We start from the raw sequence: 12,433 nt of genomic DNA, 5'->3' as shown, positions 1-12,433 counted from the left end.
AGAGTATTTTCAGGGTGATAATATGATGGTTGCTCTTTGGGATTTGGAGACGATGCTACTGAAGGCAATTTTATGTTGTGGGCAGAGGTTGTCTCTGTTTATCGTTGTTCTGAATTGTCCCAAGCGCTTAGTACAGTATTCTGCACACAGTAAACGTTCAATAAATATGATCGAATGAATAAATGAACTTTCTTTTTCTGTGGGCAAAAGGGCTGATAGACCGAATTAATAATAATAATAATGGTATTTGTTAAGCACTTACTATGTGCAAAGCACCATTCTAAGTGCCGGGGGGATACAAGGTGATCAGGTTGTCCCACGTAGGGCTCACAGTCTTACTCCCCACTTTACAGATGAGGGAACTAAGGCACAGAGAAGTTAAGTGACTCACCCAAAGTCACACAGCTGACAATCGGCGGAGTCAGGACTTGAACCCATGACCTCTGACTCCAAAGCCCGTGCTCTTTCCACTGAAACACACTGCTTCTCTAACAACCTCCCCCTCCACATCCAGAACGACACAGCCAATTCACATTTGAGATGGGAATGATATTGGACTCTGGGCCAAGTCCTACCATTACTGAAATCAGTTAAGCAATCAATGATCCTCATTTTGTGCATAGTGCATGATAATAATAATAATGATGATGGTATTTATTAAGTACTTACTGTGTGCAACGGACGGTTCTAAGTGCTGAGGAGGTTACAGGGTGATCAGGTTGTCCGACGGGGGGCTCACAGTCTTAATCTCCATTTTACAGATGAGGTAATGGAGGCACAGGGAAGTTAAGTGACTTGTCCAAAGTCACACAGCTGACAACTGGCGGAGCCAGGATTTGAACCCATGATTGCTGACTCCAAAGCCCCTGCTCTTTCCACTGAGCCATGCTGCTTTTGTCCCAAACTAGGTGCTTGGGAATGTCCAAAACAAGTAGTACGCATGATCCTGGCTTTGCAGGTTCTCCTGGGGAAGACTGATGCTAAAGGATATTACAGATAGGAGGAAATAGGGGAGTATAAAGATATATATGTGTGAGTTGTCGTACAGGTTGTGAGTGATTGAGTTCTTGGTTGGTGCCACGGGTCCACTACAGCAGCAGTAGGGAGTTATAAATTGGGGAAATGAGAAATTAAGAAGGGAAGACTGCCTGGAAATAGGGGGGTTTCAGAGGGGCTTGGAAGCTGGGGACAGGAGCGAGGTCTGATGGACCTGAAGTGGGAGGGAATTTCAGGCAGGAAGAGGGAGTGAGCAAGAGTCGGGCAATGGGAGAGGCCGGAAATTGGCACAGTGCTTAGGTTGGCTTCAGAAAACAGCAAGCTCGGGATTAGTGGGAGAAGAGAGCAGAGAAGCAGGAAGGGGAATATGACCCTTCGATAGCTCAGCTGGTAGAGTGGAGGACTGTAGTGGTTTACACTTAGGCATCCTTAGGTCGCTGGTTCGATTCCGGCTCGAAGGAGTCTGATTTTTCTTCTAGACTGTGAGCCCACTATTGGGTAGGGACCGTCTCTATATGTTGCCAACTTGTACTTCCCAAGCGCTTAGTACAGTGCTCTGCACACAGTAAGCGCTCAATAAATATGATTGATTGATTGAGAGAGTGGTTTAAAGCTGATCATCGGGAGTTTCTGCTCGTGGCGATGAGGAATGGGTTACCTGGAAGGACCTGAATTCTCCTTTGTCAGCTAAGCTTTGGATAGCCCTCTATAGCAATAGATTGCTATGGCCAGGGAACTTATCTACCAACTCTGGTGTGCTGTAGTCTCCCAAGCGCTTAGTACAGTGCTCTGTACCCAATAAGTTCTCTTTAAATACCATTGATAATAATAATCATAATAATGATGGTATTTGTTAAGCACTTACTATGTGCAAAGCACTGTTCTAATGATACATAGTAACTAGTGCCCCTGTGTTACCTGAGGTGGGGGGGGTTGAGGCTGAATGCAACATATTCTGGGTCTTTTGTATGTCTCTACTCGACAGAACTCTGTATTTGACTCTGAGAGAGAATAGTAATTATGGTATTTGTTAAGTGCTTACTTGAATTGAGGATTTGATCTGCTGGTTCCCCTTTAATAATAATAATAATAATAATAATAATAATAATAATAATAGTGTTTGTTAAGCACTTACTATGTTTGTTAAGCGCTTACTATGTGCGAAGCACATCCCCGCTCTGCCAACTGTCAGCTGTGTGTCTTTGGGCAAGTCACTTAACTTCTCTGTGCCTCAGTTACCTCATCTGTAAAATGGGGATGAAAACTGTGAGCCCCCGTGGGACAACCTGATCACCTTGTAATCTCCCATCGCTTAGAACAGTGCTTTGCACATAGTAAGCTCTTAGCAAATACAAAGATCACTGTTCTAAACACTTGGGGGATACAAGATGATCAGGTTGTCCCACGTGGGGTTCACGGTCTTAATCCCCATTTTACAGATGAGTTAACTGAGGCACAGAGAAGTTAAGTGGCTTGCCCAAGGTCACACAGCTGACAAGTGAAAGAGCCGGGATTCGAACCCATGACCTCTGACTCCCAAGCCCGTGCTCTTTCCACTGAGCCATGCTGCTTCTCAATCAATCAGTTGATCAGTGGAATTTTATTAAGTGTTCCATCTGTGCAGAGCACTGGACCTAAACCCTTGGAAGAGTACAGTAATCATAATAATAATGGTATTTGTTAAGCACTTACTATGTGCCAAGCACTGTTCTAAGTGCTGAATTAGCAGACACATTGTCTGCCCATAATGAGCTCATCATCTAATATCAATCAAATGATCAATGGTACTTATTGAGCACTCACTGTGTGCAGAGCAGTGTAATAATAAGAATAATTATGACATTTGAATAATAATAATAATGGTATTTGTTAAGCACTTACTAAGTGCCAAGCACTGTTCTAAGTGCTGAATTAGCGGACCCATTGTCTTCCCATAATGAGCTCATCATCTAATATCAATCAATTGATCAATGGTACTTATTGAGCACTCACTGTGTGCAGAGCACTGTAATAATAAGAATAATTATGGCATTTGTTAACCATTTACTATGTTCCAGGAACCGAACTAAGCGCTGGGGTGGATACAAGCAAATTGGGTTGGACATAGTCCCTGTCTCTCAGAGGGGTCACAGTCTTAATCCCCATTTTATAGATGAGGTAACTGAGGCACAGAGAGGTGAAATGACTTGCCCAAGGCCTCACAGAAGAAAAGCGGTATTAGAACCCGTAATCTTCTGATTCCCTATCCATTACACCATGCTGTTTCCCTTGCTGTAATTAACGCCTGGCAGAGTACAACAGAATTGGTCGACATGTTCCCTGCCCACAAGGAGCTTTCAGTCTAAAGGGGAAAACAGACACTAATATAAGTAAATTAATTAGAAAATTACTTAGATGCTGTGGGGCAGAGGTTGCACTGCATATCAAGTGCTCAAAGGGTAATCAATCAATCAATCGTATTTATTGAGCGCTTACTGTGTGCAGAGCACTGTACTAAGCGCTTGGGAAGTACAAGTTGGCAACATATAGAGTCGGTCCCTACCCGACTTCAAAGGGGAAGCCTCGTGGAGATGTGACCTTGATTAGATTTTGAAGGTAGGAAGACATTTATAATTTAGCATTCCTTCCCTCTTAACTGGGCAAGCCTCTAGTCTCCCAGAGAAATAACACACAAGGCAGGCTACACAAAACAAGATTAGTTATTAAAAATGGGGTTCTTCTTTGCTTACTTTTTAATGATTCAGCCGTGCATTAAGCAGCTCCCTGTCTCCTAGCACTGAAGGGAACTGGCACAGTGCAATCAGCAATTGAATCTGACCTGTATTCCACTGTTAATTCCGGGAAAAATAAAAATTTTAAAAATGAAATTCTACAGAGCTGCATAGCGGCCAGCAATAAAGATGCTTTTTCACTAAAATGTAACAGCAGTAATAGAGTGACCGTTGGCTAGTTTATCAGGCTTGTAGATTTCAATTTTTAACAGTGGTCCTACCTGCTTAAAGCCTAGGAGAAAAATAATGAAGATGGACAAAGACTTCTTAATTAAAATGGAACTGAATGATTTTCTGGCATCGAAGTTCCTTCCATTCCTCATTGTTTTTATCTGGATCAATTTCAAGGGTTTAAGAGTCTGTAGACAACAACGCTCGGGGGAAAAAAGAAAGTATTTCCCAAAGGGCTAGACAAAACTTGTAATCTCTTTGTCCCCTTCAATCCATGTTTTCAATAAGGTAACATGAGAAGCAGCGTGGCTCAGTGGAAAGAGCATGGGCTTTGCGGTCAGAGGTCATGGGTTCAAATCCTGACTCCGCCAATCACCTGCTGTGTGACTTTGGGCAAGTCACTTCACTTCTCTGTGCCTCAGTTACCTCATCTGTAAAATGGGGATTAAAACTGTGAGCCCCCCCATGGGACAATGTGATCACCTTGTAACCACCCCAGCACATAGAACGGTGCTTTGCACATAGTAAGTGCTTAACAAATGCCAACATTATTATTATTATTATAAGGTAGGCTAGTGGGGGTGGAGAGGTGGAACATTTCTATTTTAAAAATCTCTTTGGAGATAGCAAAAGTGGAGCAAAAGATTCAGAAGTCAATGGAATCTAGGAGGTTATTTGATGAGCCATTTAAATAGGAGTTTACTTTTTAATGAAATAAGGGGGTTCCCAGATAGTTTTAGGGAACCATTTCATTTATCGCGGTTTCACTTATCCACTTCCCAGATCAATCTTCTGAATAAAAGATCAGTCCACAACACCCCAATTCTCAAAAATCTGCAGTGGTTGCCTATACATCACCACATCAAACAGAAACTCCTCACCATCTGCTTTAAGGCACTCAATCAGCTCTCTCCCTTCTTCCTGACCTTGCTAATCTCCTATTTAAACCCAACCCACTCACTCTGCCACTCTAATACCAACCTACTTATTCTCTGTACCTCAATCTCAACTATCCCTCCCCCAACGCCTTACAAGCACTTTCTTTATTTCCGCTTTTTATCTGACAATCCACCACTCTCCTCCCCTCCAAAATCTTGCTAAACTCACACCTCCTTCAGGAGGCCTTCCCTGATTAGCCCTTATTTCCCCGAAGATGCCATCCCCTCTGCCTCAACTCTACCGTTGTCTATGAGCCCCTTAAACGCTTAAGAGAAGCCGCGTGGCTCAATGGAAAGAGCCCGCGCTTTGGAGTCAGAGGTCATGGGTTCAAATCCCGGCTCTGCCACTTGTCAGCTGGGTGACTTTGGGCAAGTCACTTCACTTCTCTGGGCCTCAGTTCCCTCATCTGGAAAATGGGGATTGACTGTGAGCCCTCTGTGGGACAACCTGATCACTCTGTAGCCTCCCCGGTGCTTAGAACGGTGCTTTGCACATAGTAAGCACTTAATAAATGTCATTATCATTATTATTATTCTATCCTAACTCCGGCCCATGGTACTCATTTAAATATGTTTATACTCTACTATTTCCCCTACCTTACTTTAAATGTTTGTCTCCCCCTCTATACCAGAAGCTCCTTTAGGGCAGAGATTGTATTTATCAAGTCTATTGTTTTGTTCCCAAATCAATCAATCAATCAATCGTATTTATTAAGCGCTTACTGTGTGCAGAGCACTGTACTAAGCGCTTGGGAAGTACAAGTTCGCAACATATAGAGACGGTCCCTACCCAACAGTGGGCTCACTGCTTAGTACAGTGCTCTTCACAAGCACTCAGTAATAATAATAACAGTATTTGTTCAATCAATCAATTGTATTTATTGAGCGCTTACTGTGTGCAGAGCACTGTACTAAGCACTTGGGAAGTACAAGTTGGCAACATATAGAGACAGTCCCTACCCAACAGTGGGCTCACAGTCTAAAAGGGGAAGACAGAGAATAAAACCAAACATACTAACAAAATAAAATAAACAGAATAGATATGTACAAGTAAAATAAATAAATAAATAAAGTAATAAATATGTACAAACATATATACATATATACAGGTGCTGTGGGGAAGGGAAGGAGGTAAGATGAGGGGGATGGAAAGGGGGACGAGGGGGAGAGGAAGGAAGGGGCTCAGTCTGGGAAGGCCTCCTGGAGGAGGTGAGCTCTCAGTAGCGCTTTGTTTGTCAAGCAAACACATGTTTGTTAAACATTTGTTAAGCGCTTACTATGTGCCAAGCCACTGTTCGAAGCGCTGGGGTCGATACACGGTAATCAGGTTGTCCCACGCGGGCCTCACAGTCTTAGTCCCCATTTTACAGATGAGGTACCTGAGGCACAGAGAAGTTAAGCGACTTTCCCAAAATCACACAGCTGACAAGTGGCGGAGCCGGGATTCGAACCCACCGTCTCTAACGCCCAGGTCAAAAAGCACCACTGATTGATTAATTACTTGAATCATAACATTTTCTGAGGCTTTATTTCACCACATCTTTAAAACAATTCCCTTGACCTCCTTGCTTTCAGTTTCCCAGTTTCAGCTGTCCACGCAGCAGCTGTTCGCTTATGCTGCTGTCAGTCATTCTCCTCAGGAGTCCCGTCCCGAGAGGCCTTGTTAAGGTGAGCAGAGCTTCCACGCTAGGAAACTGGCTATGTTCTAGCACTTTGTGGTTTGTGTACCACATCAATCCATCAATCAATCGTATTTATTGAGCGCTTACTGTGTGCAGAGCACTGTACTAAGCGCTTGGGAAGTACAAGTTGGCAACATATAGAGACAGTCCCTACCCAACAGTGTTCACCTCAAAGTAGTCTGGTTTGGATCCATACCTGAAACCCACCGCCTGCTAATCCTCTCTTAGAAAAAGTTGAATGGGAACTAATTTTCTTGGGCGCCAATTCTGCACCGTAAAGAGTTTTCCACAGCCTTTAAGGCCAAAAAAAAAAAAAAAAATTCAATTTGACTTTCTCAATCCACTTGGGTTCTCCCATTTTCTACCACCACCCAACACATAGGCCATGGCGCTTCTCAAAGTCATATTTCCGCCGTCTACAAAGAGATGGAATGCCAAGAATTCTGTTTGTTTTTTTAATATGTTTTGTTTTGTTGTCTGTCTCCCTCTTCTAGACTGTGAGCTCGCTGTTGGGTAGGGACCGTCTCTATGTGTTGCCGACTTGTATTTCCCAAGCGCTTAGTACAGTACTCTGCACACAGTAAGCGCTCAATAAATACGATTGAATGAATGAATATGTTTGTACATATTTTTTACTCTTTATTTTACTTGTACATATTTATTCTATTTATTTTGTTTTGTTAATATGTTTTGTTTTGTTGTCTTTCTCCCCCTTCTAGACTGTGAGCCTGCTGTTGGGTAGGGACCGTCTCTATATGCTGCCGACTTGTACTGCCCAAGCGCTTAGTACAGTACTCTGCACACAGTAAGCGCTCAATAAATACGATTGAATGAATGAATGAATTAATTAAGCCTGTGTATATTTACAAATGCTTCAGGAGACAAAGGAAGGTTGATGGGGAGAACTCTACTACTTCCAGTATCCAGAGAACACCCTTTCCCTGGTGGCCTAGAGGATAATTGAACCAAATGCCTATTTTAAAAGGCAAATTAGCGAATTGATTAGAAATGTCATTAACTTAAGACCAGCAATTTACTCATTCAAATGAGTTATTTTATTAAGGTCTTTATTCAGGTCACAGGGAAAAAAAAATAGGTTTGTGCCTCTTCACAACCAGGCCCTGGAATATTTTGCGGAGGAATTCTCAAAGGATTAGGCTGCAGAATGAGGGTGAGTTCCATCTTTTTAATGTCTATTTCCTTGGGATAAAGCTGAAACTGCAAACCTGTAGCTTCTTTTCTTTGGCACATCCGCAGGACATAACAGCCATCATAAGAGCACTTAATTATTTCTTTTAGAATTAAATTCACTACATTCATTCATTTGCTTGTATTTATTAAGCACCTATTGTGTTAATAAATCCCCCTCTCCCCCTCGTCCCCCTCTCCATCCCCCCCATCTTACCTCCTTCCCTTCCCCACAGCACCTGTATATATGTATATATGTTTGTACATATTTATTACTCTATTTATTTATTTATTTTGCTTGTACATATCTATTCTATTTATTTTATTTTGTTAGTATGTTTGGTTTTGTTCTCTTTCTCCCCCTTTTAGACTGTGAGCCCACTGTTGGGTAGGGACTGTCTCTATATGTTGCAAACTTGTACTTCCCAAGCACTTAGTACAGTGCTCTGCACACAGTAAGCGCTCAATAAATACGATCAATGATGATGATGATGATATTGTGAGAAAAGCACTACATATGGAGGAAAACTAGGCACAGTCCTTGGTTGTCAAGCGACACAATCAAAGAATAATGAGTGGGTCATGGGGAGGGGGCTTTTTAAAAAAAGGTATCCACTCTCATTAGCCCTTGTAACTTAATTCAATTAAATCATTAGGGATTTTTATTTAAATTGTTTTCTACTATACCTTTATCCTGCATTTAAATACATTATCAGCTGACAAAAAAATCTGAACATATTCAACTTCAAAGTGACAAAAATCCATAATCCATCATGGAAGTGCACGCTGCATTCACAGATTATAACATGACATTTTTCAAAAGCATCACAACAAAAGGAACTTGCAGTTTGAGCATCTATTGATGCTTTTTTGCATGCTAGTTCCCTAATTCTTCCCCTAGCCCATACATATGACTCTTTATTTCTCTGGCCCTTATTCATTCTTTCAATCATATTTATTGAGCGCTTACTGTGTTTATTATTATTTATTGAGCACTGTACTAAGTGCTTGTACTAAGCCCTTATCTCTGTCATCCCCTGAATCTCAGTGATTCATTCATTCATTCATTCATTCAATCGTATTTATTGAGAGCTTACTGTGTGCAGATCATCAATCAATCAATAGAATGGATTGGATCACACGGTCTGCAATCAATGGCCATTAACAATTCTAGTATAAGTGGGGCTCAAAGCTGGGGAGGGCCCCTTGGCATTAGTGGCCCCCCAAAATAAAAATGTGGGCAACGTGTTTGAGCTCTCTTCCTCCTCCAAATCCAACTTCCAAGAATTGGTCTTGAATTTGAGTCTTACAATGCAAAGGCTGCATTCTCACAAAAATGTCACTTGGCACAGCATGGCTCAGTAGAAAGAGCACGGACTTGGGAGCCAGAGGTCATGGGTTCTAATCCCGCCTCCGCCAATTGTCAGCTGTGTGACTTTGGGCAAGTCACTTCACTTCTCTGGGCCTCAGTTACCTCATCTGGAAAATGGGGATCAAGACTGTGACCCCCATGTGGGACATCCTGATCACCTTGTATCCCCCCCAGGTTTTCATTCATTCATTCATTCATTCAATCATATTTATTGAGCGCTCACTGCGTGCAGAGCACTGTACTAAGCGCTTGGGAAGTACAAGTCGGCAACATATAGAGACAGTCCCTACCCAATAACGAGCTCACAGTCTTGAAGGGGGAGATAGACAGCAAAACAAAACATGTGGACAGGTGTCAAGTCATCAGAATAAATAGAAATAAAGCTAGATGCACATCATTAACAAAATAAATAGAATAGTATACATGTACAAGTAAAATAAATAGAGTAATAAATCTGTAGCAACATATATACAGGTGCTGTGGGGAGGGGAAGGAGGTAATAATAATAATAGTAATAATGGCATTTATTAAGTGCTTACTATGTGCAAAGCACTGTTCTAAGCACTGGGGAGGTTACAAGGAGATCAGGTTGTCCCACAGGCTCACAGTCTTCATCCCCATTTTACAGATGAGGGAACTGAGGCACAGAGAAGTTAAGTGACTTGCCCACAGTCACACAGCGGACACGTGGCGGAGATGGGATTCGAACCCATGAACCCTGACTCCAAAGCCCAGGCTCTTTCCACTGAGCCACGCTGCTTCCCTAAGAATAGGTAGGGCGGGGAGGGGATGGGGAGGAGGAGCGGTAAAAGGGGGCTCAGTCTGGGGCTTAGAACAGTGCTTCTCACATAGCTTAACAAATGCCTTCATTATTATTATTATTATTATTATTATTATTATTACGCTGTCATACCCCCAATTTTGATGCCACACTCTTGCACACTGTGGTGAGCTCCCAACAAGCTGCCTTTCTAGCGACGTTTGTGAGCCCGTGAGCAGCGAGGGAGAGACTTTGCGAAGGCACTGATGGGCTCTCCATGAGACACGTGATTGCAGGCCTGTGCAGGGGGGAGCATGGAGGGAGAAATGGCTTCTTCTCCCTGTTTTTTCCCAGTAACGGGCCTGAACCTGGACTGCCACCTAGATAAAAGGGGGTTGCTTTGAAAGGCGAAGGGGCACTTGGAGTCACACAGAGGGCACGCAGACAGAGGCATGCAGAGAAGCAGCACAGAGGCAGGCCGAGACGCAGAGAGAAGCAAGCACTGGAAAATTTCAGAAGGCACTAGCTCTCACAAGCTCGTCATTGGATAGGGACCGTCTCTATATGCTGCCGATTTGTACTGCCCAAGCGCTTAGTACAGTGCTCTGCACACAGTAAACGCTCAATAAATACGGTTGAATGTAAGAAGCATCGGCAGAATGGACTCCTCTGACCCCAGCCTGGTGGTTGGACCCTTGGAGGACTGGAGTGAGAGTGTGTGTATGAGTCACTCCCTTGCACGTTGGTAAAACTAAGTAAAAAACCTTACATATTAACCTGGGTGATCAGAGATATGGTCTGACAACATCTATGCAGGTGCTGTGGGGAGGGGGAGGAGGTAGGACGGGGGGATGGGGAGGAGGAGAGGAAAAAGGGAGATCGGTCAGGGTCTTAGAACAGTGCTTTTCACATAGTAAGCGCTTAACAAATGCCATTATTATCATTATTATTATTATTATTATTATTGCGCTGTCATACCCCCTATTTTGATGCCACACTCTTGCATACTGTGTTGAGCTCACAACAAGCTGCCTTTCTAGCGACTCTGAGGCTCCCCCAGCCCAGGAAGGCCCTGGTTGCTACCAACCAGGGCGACGCACATGAGTTAGTTTTGCTAAAACTATCTAAAATGCTAAAAATGTTCCCTAAATCCCTCAATGAATTCTGGCCACAGTGGTAGCACCGTGACCTCAAGGAGAGAGCGCAGAACTGGGAGTCAGAAGACCGTCATTCTTGTCCTGGATCTACTACTTCCCTGCTGGGTGACGTTGAATAAGTCACCTCAATTGTTTTTGCCTCAATTCCCTTACCTGGAAAATCGGGATTAAATGTCTGCCCCTCCCTTAGGAGTTCCGTGGTCCAATCTGATTATCCTGAACCTGATTGATTGGAGATTGGCCCCAGATCTTTTTACTTATGTCTAAGATGATGGTGAAGATGAGGTGATGATAATGGTATCTGTTAAGCATTGACTGTGTGTCAAGTACAGCTCTAAGCTCTGGAGTAGATGCAAGCTAATCAGATAGGATATAGTTCCTGCACCCCACGGAGCTCACAGCCTAAGGGGGAGGGAGAAGAGATATTGATTCTCCATATTATAGAAAAGGAAACTGAGTCAGAGATAAATTGACTTGCCCAAGTTCCCCTTTTAGGCAATTGGCAGAGGCAGGATTAGAAACCAAGTCCTCTGATCCCCAGGCCTGGACTTTTTATGATAGACCACCTTGCTTCTCACTGTATCCACTGCCTTCTGTTTTCACATGATGAACGTAACTGTTCCCATTACGAACTTGTCACTCCCACCTCAATTTGGAAATCCAAGAGCAATAAGAGGAAGGAGCATCGCAGCCTGTTTGTGAACAAATGGCTGGTCATTAACCATGACATTTGAAAAATGGAGATTATTATGAACTTACAAAAAAAAATCTAGTCTGAATTTATTTTACAGCTCATTAAATATCTGTGCAATAAATTTTCCAATTCATTACGTTCAGGTTGGCCGAAGTTTTTGTTTTGTATTTTTCTTTAATTTCTTTTTGGATTTGAACAGCACTTTACCTTACAGTACAGTACTGCACTGGATTGTACAGGACTTTTAAGCACTGGATCACTTTGCCCCCTCCTACCTCAGTTATTCTCCTATTCCAGTGCAGCCCGCACACTTGGATCCTCTAAAGCCAACCTACTCACTACCTCAATCTCACCCATCTTCACCCAAACCTCTTACCCACATCCTGCTTCTGGCCTGGAATGGCCTCCCTTCTCCCATCCGACAATGACTCTCCCCACCTTCAAAGCCTTATTGAAAGCACATCTCCTCCAAGAGGACTTCCCTGACTAAGCCCTCATTTCCTCTTCTTCCACTCCCTTCCGCATCACCCTGACCTGCTGTCTTTATTCATCTCCCCCCTGCCAGTCCCAATATAAAAATAATTATTGCGGCATTTGTTATGCGCTTACTCCATAACCTGAACTGCTGGAGAAGCAGCGTGGCTCAGTGGAAAGAGCACGGGCTTGGGAGTTAGAGGTCATGGGTTCGAATCACGGCTCTGCCA

General features: G+C 43.2%; 1 non-coding gene across 1 annotated transcript; it reads left to right on the top strand.

Annotated features, from left to right (window-relative positions):
- Positions 1-1,368: 1,368 nt before the first annotated feature.
- TRNAY-GUA lies at positions 1,369-1,457 on the top strand. Its single transcript is given in 2 exon segments — positions 1,369-1,405; positions 1,422-1,457. It is a non-coding gene; the product is annotated as a tRNA-Tyr (tRNA).
- The last annotated feature ends 10,976 nt before the right edge of the window (positions 1,458-12,433 follow it).

Source organism: Tachyglossus aculeatus, chromosome 17, assembly GCF_015852505.1.
Source record: "Tachyglossus aculeatus isolate mTacAcu1 chromosome 17, mTacAcu1.pri, whole genome shotgun sequence".
In the NCBI taxonomy this organism is placed as follows: domain Eukaryota; kingdom Metazoa; phylum Chordata; class Mammalia; order Monotremata; family Tachyglossidae; genus Tachyglossus; species Tachyglossus aculeatus.
Note: the sequence above shows the minus strand (reverse complement) of the source record. Positions and strands in the feature narration are given on the sequence as shown.